Genomic DNA, 16,100 nt, shown 5'->3' with positions numbered 1-16,100 from the left:
AGTATTATGTGCTTGATTACGGTACCGTAAAGTGATCTATACATCGATACAAAAATAGTTGGCAGACTGACGAACAGACTACTTAAACTAAAGCCAATACATACAGGTTGACAAGAGAATTGCGTATTATCAACCATTGTAATAAAGTTAACTCTCCACTTAATGCCATTTAGTAATTGTATCAGAAGTCTGGCTGTCAGCTACCTATACACACACTAGCCTCTTTCTGCAGGAAAGTCTCCTCAATGTAGGGCAGAAATTGTCCTTACTTACACAGATAATTAAAAAGCAGATTGGTCAATTACACCCTAACTGAAGAGGGGTACTATTGAGAGATGAATCAATCTGAGGAAACAGTCCCCTTGGGTACTTGTCATAGTCAGTTGTCTTGTATTCTATGCAGGACTGGTTGGCACATTTCTTAAAACCAATCAGATTATATACAAATTTGATAATGAAACAAGTAAAGTGTTCATATTTTGCGCGCTTCGAGAGATAGAGTGGGGTGTGGGTGTACTTTATTTACCTGTATACCTGTCTTCTGTTCTCTGCAAACGTGTCATCTTAGTTTGAACAATTAATTAGTGATCTTCATCCATGATACACGGGTAATTATCGAGTAAATTGTAGTAAATGGATCGCTGACTTAAATGGAAATGAAGACGGACATAACAATCATTGTTGGTTGATTGATTTTGAGGATACTGTTCCCTTAGGTATTGGTCACAGACATTAACTTGGATAATTGTATTAACAAACAAGAGGAAGACACAATGTTTATTTATAGCAAGTGTTGGCGTAATTGGGTTTTGAAATGAAGTTCCGCATATAAGACTCATTCATGTATCCCACTCTGGAAGGGGACCTTTTAATAGTTCATGTGTGTATAATGTAGTCCTATATTGCTACTAAATACTAGTGACGGTGAGCCCATCTGTGCTCAGGAGTGTGTGGGGTATTTTGTTGGGTTTTTCCTTGTTCATTTTTAAATCTATTTTAAGTTATAGTGCAATGGTATAAATATATGACTCTGTCAAATTTGTATCATTACACTAGGAAATTACACTGTGAAAATTGACATCGTGATATATGTAAAATGGCAATGTTATCTATTATCCTAAAATGTGCCAAATACAGTATTGGCACTCTCTACCTGGATACATACTGCAACTGATGAAGATCCATCTGCAACAATTTGCCACAAATTTAGCTAAATAGGTAACATATCTCAACGTAATTCCAAAGGCTTAGCATGAAATCGTGTATGCAGTGTTACCGTAAATACTCCGCAGGGAATGTCATTGTCAAAATTATTTGCCAGCTTTATAATCAAGGTACTCGTACAATAGGAGTGATAAATAGAACTGACAAAAACGTGTAAGAGACGGGGTCCGGATCAAGCATTATATGGCATTAACGATTCGGTGTCAGCAGTTTGCAGCGGTAGAAGCTTATCAAGCTACAAATAACTAGGATATGTTTCATATGATAAGGAACCAATATTAATAAACTTCTCTCATCGCTAGTTGGAGAATCAACACCCAAAACTTTAAATAATCGAATTGGGAAAATTCGAACTTTCCATTGTACTTTAAAGTCGCTGCATTTTCCATAGAAATGTAGTGACAACAACAGGTGTTCACATGGATACCCAAATAATAGTATCTATAAAAAAAACCCACAATTTTCACATCTGGAGTTTTAAGTTATGGCTTAACCTTCGTCCAACATAGGCAGATTTTGTAACACGACTGCTAAATGGGTTATGGTAACAAATATATTTTTCTACGTTAAACATAATAATTATCAGTTATATATTTGCTACAAGAAATATCAAAAAGTACAAACATTCGCACGCAGTATCCCCATGAAGTCTTAATGCGAGCGCATCTTCAAAAATTAAAATCCATGAAAAAGCGATGAAAGGTATGTTAGAATAAATTCGCAAGGGCAAAATTAAAACTCAAGGATTTTACTGTAGAACATTATGGTGGGCTTTACCAGCCAGCCACATAGCTCTATTTGTGACGGCCTTCCTGCGAGTAGGACCACAGACCTTCTTTTTCTAGGGTCTGTGGTAAAACTTAAAATACTAAATCACTATTAAACAATAAACAAGTTCGAACTTACACAGCTACATACAAAGCTTGCTATCAATAAACTGAGCGCGAAGGATGGATCTACGATTAGCTTAAATTATTTGGATATGATATGATCGTTTTATGCCAGATGAAAACCTTGGGGTAGTACAATCCTGCCTCGTAGATTGAAGGTTAAACATTTGTGGGTAAAATATTATATCAACGATATTCTGATTGGAGCTCTCTTGGGTAACTCCACTGAGATATCAAACACGTAAAAGACAAAAAAAACTTGTTTCTGAAATCGACTAATATTCTTACACGAGGTTTTTAGCACTTACGTTTATTAGGAGGAGTTTCTTGGGACCCACGGTGCATTCTTTCGCTTAAAAGCATTTTGTCTATTTTGAAGAAAACCTTTAACTTTGATGTTTTCTAGCTTTTCTTGAATAAGCTTATCTAAATATTTAAAATGTAAATTCCTTTAACCTTTTTATTATCTAATTAGATCCTCGTGAATCCATCATATGAATTATTAAATTTGAGTGCATTTCGCGAGGTAAGATTTACTACGGATTTCATTATTTTAATAATAGCACAATAACAATGGTTGATTGTAAAAACTAATTTTGTCCTTATATTTCATCTTTTAAACCGACTCTAGATGGTTCTTTCTCTTATTAATGTGAATCAGTTTTCAAGTTTTAAGGTAAACACTTCTGATGTGTATTTTTACCGATTATGCATGACATGCTAATACGGTAGAAATGAACCTGCAGTTCCGTGAAGTCAATATGGTTGTAAAAGTTGGTGGTACAAGTAAAGCCAATTGCCATAATTGACACTTTGAGCTTATGTGAACAACGTATATATGAACTATGATACATAGCAATTATTATTTAGTATTGATAAGCGAGTTTCTTTCAAATATGATAAATTTATGTAAAATTTAGGAATTGCTTAATTTCAATGAACAAATTTCTTTCCTAAGAAACATATGTTGAGGTATTTAGAGCAATATGCAATTTAATTTTTCAAGCACCAATTGATTTTTTAGCAGATGCGCTTATGTGTTTTATAATTAAATATTGTGCAATGCAATATTTACTAGTGTGAGACTTATATATGTAAACAACATACTTGTCCTTGACTTTGTCATTGAAAAAAAAATGCAATAACAAACAATGCTTACTTGGGTGTCACTGGCTGGATGTGTTCCCGACATGCAATAGTCTACACCAAGGCGAATGGCATAAATAAAGCAGGAGAGAGTGGGGAACATAAACTTCGAGCATATGGGAGAGGGGAAGAACTTTACACAATGCCCCCATACACCAACTAAATGAATGATATCATAATGTGAATATTAAATATAACAAAGAAACCAATTGCATATAAACATGATAAATGCCAAGATGAATAATTCATAATAAATCGAGTAATAACAACAACAACGATAATAAAAATACTACTACTAATAATATTAAGATTAATAATAATAATAATAATAATAATAATAATAATAATAATAATAATAATAATAATAATAATAATAATAATAATGATGATAATGATTATAATTATAATGTACAAGGAATCACATAAAAATATAATTCAATACCATATCTTTTCAACCAGTCGAAACACTCGAGAACGAACCCGAGTAATGACGAAATAATTGAATAACATTTCAATGTACCATAATGTCGAATATTAAATAAAATTGAATTGCGTATAATTTCACTTCATAAAACTGGCTAAAAATCCTTCACAGTTCTGCAGTTGTGAAGGGTGATATTTTTTAAAGAAAAAAGACGCTATGAATTGTGGTATACCGTTGATTGGTTCTTTCTTGATAACTTTGATATGATCAATAAAATGATTAAATATTTAATTACTGCTCACCATGATCACTGAATTCACGCTTTCAATTTTGTTGCTGCCTATAAATATGACCCAAAATGGTAGCTTATTCCGAAGAATAGAAAATGGACAAAAATGTTAACGTTTAAATATATATGTCCAAACATATCATTTCCCTTTTTATTTATGTCATTGTTTTCTTCGTAGTCGTAATCCACATCGTTCGAGTTAACGATGCGAAGATGGATGACATAAAACAAACACATTACACGCATGAGAGCAATAACACTCATTCTGGAAATTGAGCCACTCCTAGATGGTATTGATTTCAAGGGATTGGTCATTTAATTTTATTGTTTTTATTGCTATGTGTAAAGTACGTTTGATAAAGGTGAAGCCACAGTAAAACTGTTTAAAGTTTTGAGCTAGTTGCAAAAAGTAGGGTTTCAAATAGGGTACATTTAAAACTATTTATCGCGTAACACTGCACTATATTTCCTGAACTCCTTTTCAAACATAAAAAAATCTGAAAAGGAATTCTTTGTTCTTCCGGATGTACCACTGATACTTCTAATCGAAGCATAAAAAGTGTTTTATAAACTGGCGATTATTAAAGTAATTATTGACGTGTTAGATGTAATATTTAATTTATTTACTAATATGGGATTGTTGTAATTCATTGTCACTTATTTCCCAGAACCATTGACCATCACAAATTTTGAATGAAATCTTTTACAGGAACTTACAACTTGCTACGTTCGTTGCGTCTGCTACCATCAGACTTCATCAGGCAACTGATTCGCTAGGCTGGTCATGTGACACTTAAAGATGACTAGGTATCTTCTTGATGGCCCGATCCCTTGCTTGAGTAACCTTGTGTTACAGTCAACCGTTCTTGCTTAGTGACGACTGCTCGATTCGATTTCACCTAGTTGTCTGATGAAGTCTGATTTTATCAGACGCAACGTAGCAAGTTGTAAAAGTAAGTTCCAGTAAAATACGCTATTTTAACCATTGACCATAATTATTACCATTTCCATATAAATACAATACAATACAATATAATACAATACAACCACGCATTTATAATGTGCCCTCCAAGGACCAGCGCGGTTTCCAAAAAGAAATATATAAAATTAATTATAATGAAATAATACAATATTCAATGGCAATGTACATAATAAATATAATACATTTCCACATAAACATAGAATTAAGAGGTGGGGTATGAACGTTTGGACAGTATTTTTGTGGGACATGAGAGCACATCAGACATATCGAATTGCATTCTGAATACGAAAAATGTCCTTCCGATATCAAATAATTTAGAATTTTTTTGAAATTCGCGATATAATACACACTTTTTAGAAAATAATTAAAATGGCTATTTTTGATATTTAACAGTCCTCGAAGTAAATTTTCAAAATGTAATGATATGTACTTAAAGTGTATGTAAAAGAGCCTTTAAACAAACAAGTGAGTTTTTAAATTGGTTTTAAAGATGTCCAATGTTTTGGCCTGCCTGATCTTGATTGGAAGAGAATTCCGCAGACAAGGACCAGCGCGCCCTATTACCGGTGAGAGTTCTGGTTTTAGGAACAAAGAGAAGTGTTGTCTCAAGTGATAAACGATTAAATCATGTATACCAGTTTTCACAGCTATATCAATATCTCAAAAGTAAGGTTTGGCCAAACCTAGTTTTGTGGGTCAAATAGCTATAATGGTAGAAACACAACCTAGCAAATAGACGCCAGGCACAAAGGTAATTTCTTGCTGCCAAATAAAAAGACATGTATAATTTATTTCGTTCCTCTTTCTTTTAAGACGACCAGACAAAGGTGATTAATGCTGAGTACGTTGGTTTTACATATCCGTTCTTCTTAAGGGTTGACTAAGTGTTGTCGGTCGAGGCAGCCACAAAGATCGATTTTCAATATATTATTGAAAAATAACACCTTAATGTTTTGAGAAGTTCAGCCTACAACTCATATACTTTGAAAACTTGCTTGTTTTATTGTAATGAGTTATGTATGTTTTACAAAAGTGATGTGGTTCAAGCCCTCTTTACAACATAACCCAAGAACCTAAGGACCTATAAAAGTATATCTGGGCTATTTGAATTCTTGTTCACTCGCTATGAAATGATTAATGCAATAATTCTTGCCAAAGCTTACTACCATTCTCATGATGATACGAACGACCAAATCGCAATAGTTTAAAATAGTTACTAATTTTGAAAAGATAAGATGGTTGATGCATTTTTTCAGATTGAAAATCATTCCTTATATTTTGAAGAGAAATTCGTTGAGCGCTGATAGATATTGTATAATATTTGAAAAAAACGTGCTTAATTTAAAAGTCGTTTGATTTGAAATCATCAGATCATTTAGGATCTTATATTGGCAGCCATTTAGAGACGATTTCAGAGTTTTAATTTAAATTCGACCTTTAGGTATATATTTATATGTTTATCTAACACCTTGGTTTTTGTAATGGTTAAAACATGACAAATAAGCAATCAGGTATTCTGTTTTTGACCTTCAGAATTTGTTCATCTGAGAAGAAGAAGACCTGTAAAGGTATTTCTGTATGAATGTTGAAATAATAATAGGTGTCCCCGTGCGAGAGTTATACACATATACAACCTATAGAATATAAACGTAATATTTTTGGTAAGGTTTTTGGCAATTATTCTAAAATGTATTTATAATCATTATTATTCAAATCCCTTTAAATTTTAAAATGATTTTGAAATGCGACTGAGAAGCTTAAGGGGGTACTACACCCATTGATTTTTTTTTGCATTTGTTTGCATTTTGTGAAGAAATTACAAAAAAAAAAATTGGACAAAGTGGTATGCAAAATGAATGGGCAAATCTTCTCGTTTTATTGGTGGCATCGGTATCAATGTAGCTTACATGCTTTTGAAGATAGAAGCCAAAAGGAGGTACATCACTGATGATTTAAATTTACTTCATTTTGGAAAGCTTACTATCAACGGATTTCGTTAAAATTTTGGATATGTGTTGCTAACACATTAGGGAAATAATGTTGATATGTAAAATGAGAATAAGTGGTCCCTGATTTCTTTTATGACTTCATGAACTTGGTGCTCCACAACTATCAAAAAACGAACCGGTTAAAATGCTTCTATTTTCAATGTCGAGCTATATTTTGTATTTTGAACTTGCAACACTATGTCACTGAAACTTAATTAAGCCATAGGTAACAGGTTACCACAACCACACTACAGCAATGTTTTTTGTCACCTATACCACCATATTAGGTAGTTTTCCGTAAGCTTCATTTTTGTGATTTTGGTAACTATTTTATATTTATTTGCCCAATCCAACTCAACTAGGCAATCTAAATTGTACTCACCATTTACATCCCAAGGTATTTTAGTATATCCACCTCACACATTTCCATTATATATCCAGTAACAGACAAAATATCAAAATTGATGCCTCATTATGACATGTATGATATCACAGACTATCACATGTATTCAAAATTGATGCCTGAATTTGACCTGAACCAATTGACCTATAACCTGACCTTTGATGACCTTATAGCCTTTTTTAATCTCTTTTCCTAACAACATATTATAGAAGATACATACATGGTATAGTATTAAATTGTCTATGTGGAAGAGATTATTTAGGCCTATTTAATTTATTCAGTGTTATAATCATTGAGTATATTTCTATAGATAGTATAACAAAGGATTTAATGTATTCTATTCATGTATTCTACTTGGACATGTTCAATAGAATAAATTATGGTTTGTTATGAAACACACATCTCAGTTACCAGGATACAGTAAACAAAAAAATATATAGGGCTAAAATTATTTTCTAAAATGGTTTAGAACCACTTTGCATGTAGAGATATTTTATAAGTTCAGGACATGAGATGATGAACATATTTATATACTTTATAAATTTGCAACAAAAAAAGAAGATGGGTACTGATGAAAATCAGGGTATTAAATCGCCTTAAGGCCACAGTCCGTTATTCACCATTCATAGATAAAATGGCTTTACAATATGCCCAGGTTGGCGAAACAATACCTTTAAGTTTTAGGCAAATAAAAGATCTCCCCCTTCCTCTCATATGGACGCTATGTACACAAGGTCATAATATAGAAAAGGTTTTGCTTTTTACTCAAGACGATTCCTTTTGACCGGATCCCAGTCTGAGTTCATACTTAGGTGGCTAAGAGACGAGCGCTTGACGTCTTACAAACAGGTTCATAAATTCCAGTATACGAGATTACGATTCACTCCCATATTGAATTTGACGATTTAAACTCAATAATCGTTGGCGCCGAGCTCGTGTCATTTATAAATAGAAACATATATTCCAGTGAAGATATTGAATTTGTCAATTTGTTCTGGTACCTATTGTTGAATGAACTCTAAATTGACCTTTAGTTCGTGTTCATGACGTTGAAACATTTTAAGTCAATTTTGGCTATATTACTGAAACAAGCGCTGTACGTTGAATGTCATCAACTTAGTGACCGTTGAAATTTCAGATTCAATTTTTATTATATTTTTGAACTGTAATCAAGATTTCACCTTAAGTTTTCTTTATAACATTGCATGCAATATACACACTTTTACTCTTTTCTTGTCACTAAACAACAAGCACAAACTGCGAATTACGACAACAGAAGAATTCTTACGTAAACACGTTTACCTTCAAATTGCCTTTTTTAGCTTTCACGTCTGCTTCCCGAAATAACAACATAAAACATGTTACTTTCTGCTTTTTTCTTGGGTGTCAAACATAAGAGTCATATATCTTGTTTGATCACGAAATGGTCTTGTAAACCATGACAATCACCATTCGATTTATTGTCGGGATGAACACACTTATCATGACTATGGTTTGTCTTCCCGTTTTGTGTGCGATAAGTATCGTGGCTGTATTTCGGCTTGTTTTGACTGATAATGGGAGGATTGATAAAGTGTGGTTTCTGTGTGTAAATGTTGAGAGGTTAAGATAAGCTCGGCTGATGCACATCTCTTCTGCAAAATACACCAACTTTTAACCAATCTCAGTCAGTCATGTTAAAATGCGTGACCATAAAGCTACCAGTACGTTTGGTTTTTAAATCGGGGTAAAATCTTGTTGCCAGTACTTTGCTTTACTACTAGAATATAATACTGTAGTAGCACTGATACTAACTGTTATGCGTTTTCTAACCTATAATCATAACTTTATTCCAAACCCCAAATTACACCCAAAAGCTACAAAAAAAAAAGTTATGAGAGTTATTAACAAATTCGTTTTCATTGGATGAATTTTTTCATTATTTATTCTCATTAGTTTTATTATTAATTTATGAAGTCAACATAATTATTCTGTCAGAATACAGATTTCAATAAATGTTTTAGATACGAGACGAAGGCACTGATAGATAGCAATATTGAAAAATTAATAGCAATACTGCAAAACTGCAAGCATCTCATAATGATCTATTGCTTTGTAATATTTCGAATATTCTTGTCAACTGCTCTAATTCTGTTTCATTTCATACATTGCATAAAGTACTTCAGGTCAAAGGTCTCTTTATTTTGACTTAAATATGACCTTCTTCTTTAAACCAAAAATAAGTCGGTATTCTGACGTTTTGATCAGTGTCTACAAATTCCATGTGGACATAATGCGCGCAATTGAAGTGGTTACAATGCCGGCAGCATTCTAAAATTGCATGGGGGAAATCGTCACTACGCCCTTTTTATCAATAGAAACACTAATTACACACAAAGAACAAAGAAAGAAATATAAATAGTGTGGCGTGATCTTGGAGAACATACTAATTTTGATCATCCTAACAAACTAACTAACCACTAAGTAATTCCCAACACTCGAACGTCGTCTTTATATAAACCTTTTACTTTTTAGTACACGAAGTAACTCAATATTTGCAAGGTGATAGTTTCTTGTTTTGTTAGGATATGATCAAAACCGATATTAGATTGATAAAATATACATTTTAGCATTATATCCATTGCTGATAGACTAGATGTAATTTTATAAGAACACTATTTTATACGTAAAAATATGCAGTTCGAAATACAATAGGTCTGTAGTATGAACCTGGAAAAGGGTTTCATGGTGCGAATTTCTTTTACAGCAAAAAATGTTCTTATAATAATTATATTTGAAGACGAAGATTTTCCTTAGAAAAGAATATGAGTGTGCTTGCTCTATAAATAGTCTTTCTTAAAGTCACGATAACTTGCAGCAGTTCATGGTTATATACTGCTTCACATTTTGCATTTTTTATCCTCTCGACTGCAGACGACATGTGAATTTTCATTACAAAATTCAAACATTTCAGAATATTTCATTTCCATGACCATTGTAATGAGCATGAAAAAATGAATTATAATTAGTACACACAAACATAGTATTGGTTCAGTGGTTCTTGAGACAGCTCTTGATATTTTGGGAAAATACCTCAAACTTGGGACTTTTTATCTTGAACCCTATGGCTAGCACACAGGGCAATAATGGATGATCATCACACCTCACTGAATTTGATATTTCTTTGATTTATTTCAGTTCGAAAAGATCAAGACGTTATTTGCTGCTCATCTTATTGAAAGATTCAAATGATAAAGAGCGTAATTGTTCCTCAAGCATGTACACCATGTACTCTTGCATACTGTTTTTTTATTGCCCACTTTATTCAAAAGTCTAACTATGAGTAAAAAGTTGCTATTTTAAAAATCAATATAGAACGTACGAACAAGCGAAGATATGGTTCTGTGGCTAAAAAAAAAGATATTGATAAATGGTTCTTAAAATTCATTGACTGAACTGAAGCTACGTCATGACGTTGAAGGCAATAAGTTCAAGTTAAGTAGTGTTCAATCTAGTGAAGAAAAGTTTTACACATCCTTGTAACTGACAAGTTACTGATCACGTGTGAGATAAGTAGCCCAAATCAATATAATCACGCCTGTTTAACTTTATGCGCGCGGATTTTCAAAAGCAGACCATATTTAAAAAATAGCACAAAATGCTTTTGAAAAATTACAAATATTGACAATTTCATAAAAATAAAATGTATCATCATAAACAACTGAATCTAAAATAATCAATGGAGCAAAATGAATGGTAATATTCTAAGGTGGTATTGATGGAATTAATAAGAACAAATTATTGGGAGAAATTAAGTAGGTGTAATTATTCATATGTATTTTACAACGCAAGTTAATATAGAAACCATATGGAGCATAGAGGCGGGTGTTGTAGTGAGACATAAGCGCAGGTGATTTTCTTACTTTATGTTATTAAAGCATCGTCATTATATTATCTCCTTACATATTTCTGTCTCTCTTGGATGATCCGTATCTGACATGAATGAAATAAATACGAAAGCCTTATGGATTGGGTGGGCATTAATGTATTTTGTTTCTGTACAACGTAAAATATGTAAGACATTACAATCGTGATAAATGTGGCATATAATAAAGAATTTTCAGTTGAATGAAGTAATACTAATATAATAACTATTATATTATAAGTATATTTTTAGATATTTTAAATACAAAACAAATCCAATACTAATAGCAATAGCATTGACAATAATTTGAATATAATAATAAAAATGCAAGAATCACTTTTATGTGATTGTTTACGACATGCTACAGAAAGGCAATGATTCCGTGTTATGACTAGCAACAGCAGCTGACTAGTTTTTGATGCAGATGGACCGAGAGACATGTTTTCTGCTACTGTAGTTTTTCAGTAAAACAGAGTTAAGTGAATGTTGGAATAACATCGTTCAACACGTAATATTATCTTCCCATACTCGTTTTTGCACTATGTGGAGCTAAAATTAGACACCTGACGTCACAATTTTACCTCCATAACTCCATAGCTCCATGAAACTATACTTTTTCTGGATCCTTTTGGCTAGAGGATCACATTGGTATGGGTTTGGAGCAAGTTTATGTGATTTTGACCACTTAACCACTGCGCAAAGGTTACAAATAATTATTAAATAAAACAATATTCTATTGGACTACAAGGTTTTAAAATGCAATATTAAATTTGAGTGAATTTTGCGAGGAATAATAGATTTCGTTATTTTGACAAACTTTTAGCATAAGGGTTGGTTGTAACAACAATTTTTGTCCATATTTTTCATCTTTTAACCCGAATCTGTATAGTTCTTTCTCTTATTAAATCAGTTTGTTGTTTTAAGGTAAAAACTCCTTATTTGATTAATTGCCGATTATGCATAACAGATCTTCTAATACGGAAGAAATGAACTTGCAGTTCCGTGAAGTCAACATGGTTGTGTAAAGTTGGTGGTATATGTATAACCAATGCAAAATTGCCATAAGGGGCACTTTGAGCTTGTGCGAACAAAGAATAGCACGAAATATGACATACATCATTATTTGGTATTGAAAATTACTTTCAAACAATGATAAATTTGATATGTTAATGTAGGAATTGAATAATTTCAAACAAAAAGGTTTCTCCTGAGAAATATTATGTTGCGATATTCAGAGCAATATGCGATTTAAACTGGAAATTGCATACTTTAAAACGCCAATTGATTTTTTAGCAGATGCGCTTATGTGTTTTGTAATTAAATTGTGCAATAAATATTTACTAGTGTGAGACTTATATATGTAAACAACATAGTTAAAAAATGCAATAACAAACAATGCTCACTTGGGTGTCACTGGCTGGATGCGTTCCCGACATGCAATAGTCTAGACCAAGGCGAATGGCATAAATAGAACAGGAGAGAGTGAGCCATATTCAACATAGATGTGATGACAATAAAGGGGGACATAGTCTGCGAGCAAATGAGAGAGGGGAAGAACTTTACTCAAATAACTTTACACTAACAATAATAATAATAATAATAATAATAATAATAATAACAATAATAATAATAATAATAATAATAATAATAATAATAATAATAATAATAATAATAATAATAATAATTATAATTATAATAATAATAATAATAATAATAATAATAATAATAATAATAATAATAACACTTTTATGTACAGGAATCACATAAAATATAATTTCAATACCATATCTTTTCAACCAGTTGAAACACTCGAGAACGAACCCGAGTAATGACGAAATAATTGGATAACATTTCAATGTACCTGAATGTCGAATATTAAATAAAATTCAATTGCATATAATTACACTTCATAAAACTGGCTAAAGATCCTTCACAGTTTTACAGTTGTGAAGGGTGATATTTTTTAAAGAAAAATGACGCAATGAATTGTTGTATACCTTTGATTGGTTTCTCTCTTGATAACTTTGATATGATCAATACAATGATTAAATAGTTAATTACTGCACGTGGCGATCATTGAATTCGAGCTTTCAATTTCGTCGCTACGTATAAATATGACCAAAATGGTTAATTATTTCAAAGAAAAGAAAGTGAAAAAAAAGTATTTGTAAACGTTTGAATTTTCCTTATACACCCTAATATATGTCCAAACATATCAGTTGTCTTTTTATTTATGTCAATGTTTTCTTCATATTCAAAATCCACATCGTTCGAATTAACGATGCGAAGATGGATGACATAAAACAAACACATTACACGCATGAGAGCAATAACACTCATTCTGAAAATTGAGCCACTCCTAGATGGTATTGATTTCAAGGGATTGGTCATTTAATTTTATTGTTTTTATTGCTTTGTATAAAGTACATTTGATAAAGGTGAAGCCGGGATACCATTGTAAAACTGTGAGTTTAAAGTTTAGAGCTAGCAGCAAAATGTGGAGTTTAAAATAGGATGGATTTAAAACACTTTATCACATAATGTGTACGGTTTCCATACTGGAATATGTCTCCTGAACTTCTTTTTAAACGTAAAAAAAATCTGAAAAGGAGTTTTTGTGTTTCAAGATGTACTTCTGATATTGCTAATCGAAACATAATGTGTTTTTAAAAACAGGCGACTATTAAAGTAATAATTGATAACTCACCTGATATATGCAATCCTTAATTTATTTAGTACTATGAAATTGTTGTAATTCATTGCCGCTTATTTATAAAGAACCATTGACCATCACAAAGTTTTGGATTAAATCTTTTTAACATTTAACTTTTTTTCTGATTTAACAGTTCAAAATCTAATGACATATTTAAAGTGTATGTAGCTGGGATGAAAAGCCGACGATCATTTGAAAATGTTGACGTTTCGTATTGAGATATGGATCCCCCCGCAACAAAAAATTAGGTCTTCTTGAAAAAAAATGTATATCTTCAATGTAAAAAGTCAGCATTCAAATGTTATGTCAAGTGATGAACGATTAAATCATTTATTAGAGTCACGCGGTAGCTTGACCAGCAAGTTTAAACAAAAACGACTGATAAAGAAGAATAAACAGATGCGACGCGAGACTATATTTACACGGAACAAAACGCTATTGTTTTATGATATTTTTCGCTGGGTACAAAATATATCTAAAACCATGCTAAATCTTATTTACTGTCCAAAGTGTCATATTTTAATAACTCATTATTTCAAAAAGTTACACCAATCTTACAGTCAATCCGATTGTTTGATAATAAACAAACATTCTTTCTTTATTTCATGCGGTATTTCATAGCCAAAATTAGTGGAAAATCATAGCTAATCATACTGATATCCACAATCTTTCGTCACTGCTACAGCCATACATGGCTGTCACTGTCGCACTACTTTTTCAGATTCACTTTTAAATATACCCTAGCATTTTCCTGGATACCCTACATACAAATTCTGGATCCCATTCGCCAACAAATCAAGTTTTTCCCACTTTTTATTCTTTCCGGACCACAGCATACATTCATATTAATAAATACTCCACTTTCACACCTCGTTATATCGGGACGTCCCTGTGGCGAAGCGGTTAAGGCCATGGACTTCTAATCCATTTATGACTTTTTGCTCAAGTTCGAAACTTCCCACCACTTTTTTTTAAATGTTTTATTAACCAATTTATTGTCATAAATCAAGAATAACACCATTTCGAACATCCATTGCTATTGTAATATTATATTTTTTTTCATCAAACAAACATGTTTCATTTTTATTCACATTTAGGCCTAGGCCTAGGGCCTACTTTCACCATCCAGATGCTTTCACCATGTATGACTATCATGACATCTTCGTCATTTAAAACACATTTATCAGTGTCTCTGTTCACAGCTCAGATTAAAATTATATTTGGAATAAATATTATAAATTAAAATCACAAACCGCGAAAGATCGCCAACAACTGCCGCTGAATATTGATATTGAGAACCACACACCGCGAAATTCGGATATCCAACTAGATTACCCAGTAAGGCTACAAAGAATCACACACCACGGAATATGGATATCCAACACGCTTAAAATATTAATTAAGCTCCCGATAGAGGACAGGGCTTGAAGGGATATTAAAATCATAAACTGCGAAAGATCGCCGACAACCGCCGCTGAATAGGATTGCCAACTAGATTGCCCGTAGGGCTACAAAGAACCACAAACCGCGAAATTTGGATATCCAACCAGATTGCCCTCAGGCCTATCGATTATAAAGAACCACAAACCGCGAAATATGGATATCTAACAAATTAAGACTTCAAACTGCCGCTCAATATTGATATCCAACTAGATTGCCCTGCAGGGCTATTATAAAGAACCACAAACCGCGAAATTTGAATATGCAACTATTGCCCCACAGGGATTCAAAGAACCACAAACCACGAAATATGGATATCCAACAAGCTTAAACTATAAATTAGCTCCCGATAGAGGGCATGGCTTGATGAGGGAAATTAAAACCACAAACCACGAAAGATCGCCGATAACCGCCGCTTAATAGGGATATCTAACTAGATTGCCCCGCAGGGCTACAAAGAACCACAAACCGCGAAATATGGATATCCAACTAGATTGCCCGCAGGCCTATCGATTAAAAAGAACCACAAAACCGCGAAATATGGATACCTAACAAATTAAGACCACAAACCGCGAAAGATCAACAACAACTGCCGCTCAATATTGATATCCAACTAGATTGCCTCGCAGGACTATAAAGAACCACAAACCGCGAAATTTGGATATCCAACTATATTGCCCCACAGGGCTTCAAAGAA

At 32.7% G+C, this 16,100-nt stretch overlaps 1 protein-coding gene across 1 annotated transcript in view; it reads left to right on the top strand.

Annotated features, from left to right (window-relative positions):
- Positions 1–16,100, top strand: part of LOC140169976 (short transient receptor potential channel 5-like) — a 166,684-nt gene that overhangs the window by 32,755 nt on the left and 117,829 nt on the right. The gene's annotated exons all lie outside the window — the stretch shown is intronic.

Source organism: Amphiura filiformis, chromosome 14 (genome assembly GCF_039555335.1).
Source record: "Amphiura filiformis chromosome 14, Afil_fr2py, whole genome shotgun sequence".
Taxonomy (NCBI): domain Eukaryota; kingdom Metazoa; phylum Echinodermata; class Ophiuroidea; order Amphilepidida; family Amphiuridae; genus Amphiura; species Amphiura filiformis.
The sequence above is the reverse complement of the archived record's forward strand: the minus strand, read 5'-3'. Positions and strand labels throughout refer to the sequence as shown.